At 35.5% G+C, this 5,372-nt stretch overlaps 1 long non-coding RNA gene across 1 annotated transcript; it reads left to right on the forward strand.

Moving 5' to 3' along the window:
* The first annotated feature begins 642 nt into the window (after window positions 1–642).
* On the forward strand, window positions 643–1,700 carry LOC121973557. The gene is made up of 2 exons (XR_006109656.1): window positions 643–701; window positions 1,485–1,700. It is a non-coding gene; the product is annotated as an uncharacterized LOC121973557 (long non-coding RNA).
* Window positions 1,701–5,372: the final 3,672 nt, after the last annotated feature.

Here is a 5,372-nt window from a genome sequence, read left to right on the forward strand (position 1 = left end):
TTTCCTTTTTGATGCAGTCTATTTCTCAAGCTAAACTGCTTTGCAACTTGTTTCCTCTTGTTAACGGTGATCTGGAAAAGAAACGTATTATGTACTTGTTTGTGCATTTGTAACCCAAGCAATTTTTATGTTGGCCTTTTCATAACATTTGTGTCATATTCCAGTTTTTAGTTGTATCTTTATATGTAACAAACCCAAAACATCATCTGCAGGCCTTGTTATTTTTTTCATGTTGATGAGTAAATATTGTTTTAGTCATTCTGATAAGAATCTCAACTTTCTTTCGAGCAATCAGGTGCATATAGTGATTCTCGAGGACTTCCTGGAATTAGGAAAGAATTTGCAGAGTTCATTGAAAAATCTATGCATGAGTTGGACTTTTTTATTTCTTCTTCTAACTCTTGATATTTTATATGGCCGATAAATCATTTGCAAGGGATGTTCAATCGAACTATCAGATTATTAGAAGCAGGTATCGAGCTAGTGTAAGTCCATTTGCATGTCTAAATATCATTTTGTTTATCATTCAGCCACCATATTTTATTATCATCTTTTTTATGCTAGATATGTATTTGACGGTCAACCTCCAGAGCTGAAGAAACAAGAACTTGCCAAAAGAATTTGATTACAAAAGAATTTGCCAAAAGCTGGTTGATGACAATTCTGTGCTTAGTGAATATGGCGTAAGCAATAATTCCAAGGTAAACTACTTTTAAACCTTCTATTTATATATTAGTTTTCTTTGTCATTTCTGGACAGATAATTGTGAAATAGCCTCTACTTAATGAGCCAAACTATTATTGCTGTTTCTTTCGTCCATGCTTACTACATCCGTGAGTTATGCTAAATGCAGCATAGGAAAGAAATTTCCACTATGTTTTCTGTCCACATCCTTTTGCTATTTTCATGTCAGTTTTTGACATATATACCACTGTACATGGTTGACCAAAGAAACAGGCAGAGAACTAGGATTGTCAAATAGAAAACCGAAAAGATTGTTGAAGATCAAATTGCAGTAGCTGCAATTGAGTAACTTACATATAAATAAACATAGAAGGTTTACTGTAGGTCAAAATCTGGACAGTGTAGGATACTATAAAACATGGAGCAAAATGCTGCAGAAAAAGGTCCTTTTTCTCTCAAGTATACAGAGGATGGTGCTTATTTGGTTCATTATTCATGTGTCTCCATTATATATATTAACTATTCTGAACTTGAAATATCCCTAGAACGGTTAACTTTCTCTTGTCGCATGATATGTTTATTTTGGCAATAAAATAAAAGTATTCTCGCTGGTCTCCTAATATAGAAATGGTTTCGAGCTCCAATGTTTGTTCTATGAGATTGGAGAGAAGGCAAATAACCTTTTAATCCAGGAGAAAGGACCAGTTCATGACTTTAAATCATTAGTGATTCATTTAGTGAACAGAGTTAACTCTTTCTTACAGAAAACAATTTTCTTTTCTTTTGCTTTTCTCATGCAGGTACATTTTTTCCCTTTTGTCGCATCCAGGGCGACCCAGAAACATTCTAAGAGAAGGAAACACCGTTTCTTTCATGGTCTCAGTAAAAGGTTATAGCTTCGCCACGAGCTCAAAGTTCTGATACTGTTTTCTTCTTTATGGTATTTTGCAGTTTTACTTCACCGATAAATTGATAATGATGACAATTTTAATGTGGAGATATTTGATTGTGTTGAATGTCAATTATTTTAGTGAATTAATTATTAAAAACTTAGTAATTTTAATTGATATCATCTCCTACTCCCCCTTTCTAACTTACTGGATCAGTTGAAGCACCAAACACACTACTCTTGGAACACAGGAGCTCCTCCAAATCCATTGCTGAATTATTTAATTCTCATGTCTGCGTATAAATCTTCCATGCATCTCAGTGCTTAACAAACAACACATGCAATTGATTCTAGATATGTATTTGACTTTCAAATTACTTTCTTGAAGAATTTGATTCCATCTCTGTTTCTACATTTGACGTTTCATGAAATAAATTATACACATACTTGTCCAATACCTCATTCTAACATTTGATATTACATGACGCTTATTTAGTTGTTTCTGCATTATGCAAGGACTGACGGTTAAATCATATTTTGTGAATACCAGAGTTCTTTTCCTTTCAGACACAGCCTTGATATTCCTCTTCCAATGTGTTACTCATAATGCAACTGATTGAGAGAGGATTTATTATTATTATTATTATTAGAACCATATTTCGATAAGGCTCCTTGAGTCACATGGAGTACATTAGTTGGAAGAGTTTCTCCATTTCTTCTAGCAGTGGTTAATAGTTCTGCAACATGTACAAATAGATACTCAAAGATTATGTTCAAGGGTAGTCATAAGTTTGAGTCAATGTAAAACTTGATGAAGTTGCAAAAAATCCTCTTTAAACCAGTCATTAGTTGAAAACGTAAGAGAAGGAGGAAAATTTGCAATTGTCTATTTTTTCCCCTAACTGGATAAAAGTAGTTTTTTAGTAGCTCTTATTCTTTGGTAGTCATATTTATAGTAATTTTGACTATAACCACCTCAAACATGCAACTTCGAGTATAAAATGGGTTGTTTCCTTGTATTACTTATTTTCCAAGAATTCATGTTGTCATGTAGACTATAATATGGAATTATGGAATTTTATAAGTTTTGTTGAATTTTTCTTTTGCAGGTCGGGCAATTCGTGAGGCTTGAGTTTTTTTGATGCAAGAAGTGAGCTTTGTTAGCATGTAGCTTGCCTTGCTAATTTGTAAATTAAAAGCGTGTCATATGGACAACAACAAATGGAAAACATGTGATTTAATATATATGGAGAACAGTAATAGAAAACATGTGTATTTTGATGAGTAACAACTCATTTTGTATATTTTTGTATATGTGTAGCTACAAGATGAATTATATATGGATGTTTATTTTGGATTTAATGTAGTAAATATTTAGTTTTGTATTGGTGGTTTGCTTATAGTAAAATAAGATTGGTTGTTTGGTATTAATGAACATTAAAGACAACAGTTAAAAATGTTGTAAAAACTATGTAAACTACAACGATTTTTTTTGAAAAAAGTGATAAAAGACAACGGTTTTATCCATTGTAAAATATATTAAAACTATTGTAAAAAAAAGCAAAATGAGTAAATATTATCTACCACAACAGTTTATATCTGTTGTAAAAAGAGTTTACTACAACGGTTTATTTCTGTTGTTGAAATTAGCTACCACAACGGTTTTAAACCTTTGTTGTATCCTTCGTAGCTAAATTTTGAGCATATATACAACAACGGATAAAAACCGTTGTCAAATGTCTAAAAAGACAACGGATTCAAAACCGTTGTCATAAGGCAATACATTCTACAACACCCTCAGTTACAACGGTTTTTTGACCCTACGACAACGGATAATATCCGTTGTCGTTTGCAGTTTTTGTTGTAGTGGTTGCTCTACTTTTCTCCACATTCTGGTTACTTACTTAAGTGTTGGAGGGCTTACGCCGGGGACCCCTTCCCTGGTCCAGCATTGACGTCGTTTGTTTTGCAGAGCGGAGCGAAGTTCACGTCAGGTCAGTGAAACTGCTACCTCTCAGCTTTCTAGCTTCACGCTTTCGGACAAGACCACCTATTATACCATATATGGCTTTAAACTTATTCGAGTACAAGTAAACTTAGCGTATATAGTAGTCACGTATAATTCCTCGAATATGAAACTAGATGTACGGTAATTTACCAAAGGGTGCATGTAGAGATCTAAATTTACCAAAAGACATACGCTACTTTGATATTTACCAAAGGGTGCACCTTTTATAGTGATCTTCCTATTCTACCCTTCTGACAAATTTAACTAATTTTCTTTGTCATTTCTCTCTCTTCTTTTTCCAACTATGCAAGTAACGTATATTCTCTTTCCTATCCTCTTTTTTATCTTCTATTTTTATTTCTTTTTTTCAATTTTTTTCTCAAACTTGTTATAGGAGATCAGACTCACGTTGGGCCTGATATTTCTCCATATTAGGCCCAATGTGGGCCTGATATAAGGAGATATCAGGTCAAACAACAGGGAAAAAAAGAAAAAGAAAAAAAAAGAGATTTAGGTTTTTCAAAACCTCTGTTCCACCACTAGGAATGCCGAAAATAATAATGGAGAGAATATTTAGACTCCTTGCAATTTTATAAATCCACAGGAACTGAAATGGGTGCAATCGGAGCTCTCTAGGTCCATCAGTGAATTTTGACCGAAACTCACTGATCGACCTAGAGACCTCAGATTGCAGTCATTTCAGGTCCTGTGGATTTCTAAAATAGCAAGGAGTTCATATATCCTCTCTATTGTTATTTTCAGCATTCCTAGTGGTGGACCAGAGGTTTTGAAAAATCTAAATCTCTCTTCCTTTTTCTTTCTTTTTTTTCATTTTTTTTGTTATTGGGCCTGATACGAAGAGATATTAGGCCCAACGTGGGCCTGATATCTCTTCATATCAGGCCCAATGTAGGTCTGATATCTCCCTATATCAGACCCAATGTGGGCTTGATATGGGGAGATATCAGGCCTAACAACAAAAAAATAAGAAAAAAAAGAAAAAAGAAAGAAAGAGAGATTTAGGTTTTTCAAAACCTCTAGTCCACCAATAGGAATGTCAAAAATAACAATGGAGAGCGTATTTGGACTCCTTGCAATTTTAGAAATCCATAAGACCTAAAATGACTGCAATATGAGGTCTCTAGGTCGATCAGTGGGTTTCGGTCAAAACCCACCGATGGATCTAGAGAGCTCTGATTGCACCCATTTCAGTTCCTATGGATTTCTGATATTTCAAGGAGTTCAAATATACTATCTGATCCCGTCTGGAAGCTGAGTCGGATGGAGGCAGTCCTTGGTGTGCCGGAGGTTGACGGAAAGTCGTTGCAACGTCAGATCTACCTGGCCCCTCTCGAAAAGGCTCGCACGGACGGCTGACGAAGGAAGATGACCCAGACGATGACCCTATCTCTCTGCGTACACTCAGACAAGCTCACGAATCGTTAGAGACTAGAAACTAGGGAAAAAGTCCCTGGGTCAGGCCCTCCGACGCTCAAGTCAGATACTTTTTCCCCAGAAAATACAGAGAAAGGACGAAAAGTAAAGACTAGTGAGAAATGACGAGTGAGCGTACCTGCGTAAGGGACAAAGCATCCCTTTTTATACTACAATGGAAGTTTCTGGGTCTGATGGGTGTCAGGGAATGTCGGATGTCAGGCTTTGTCTGGCGATGAATGACACGTGGCACCTTTTCATAGGCTGGCGATGGAATCAAAAGGGGTAATGAGCCCCGACTGTGAGAATATTCCCTGACATGCTGATTGCTTTCTGATATTTTCTGACGAACAGTTA

Source organism: Zingiber officinale, chromosome 4A (assembly GCF_018446385.1).
Source record: "Zingiber officinale cultivar Zhangliang chromosome 4A, Zo_v1.1, whole genome shotgun sequence".
Classification (NCBI taxonomy): domain Eukaryota; kingdom Viridiplantae; phylum Streptophyta; class Magnoliopsida; order Zingiberales; family Zingiberaceae; genus Zingiber; species Zingiber officinale.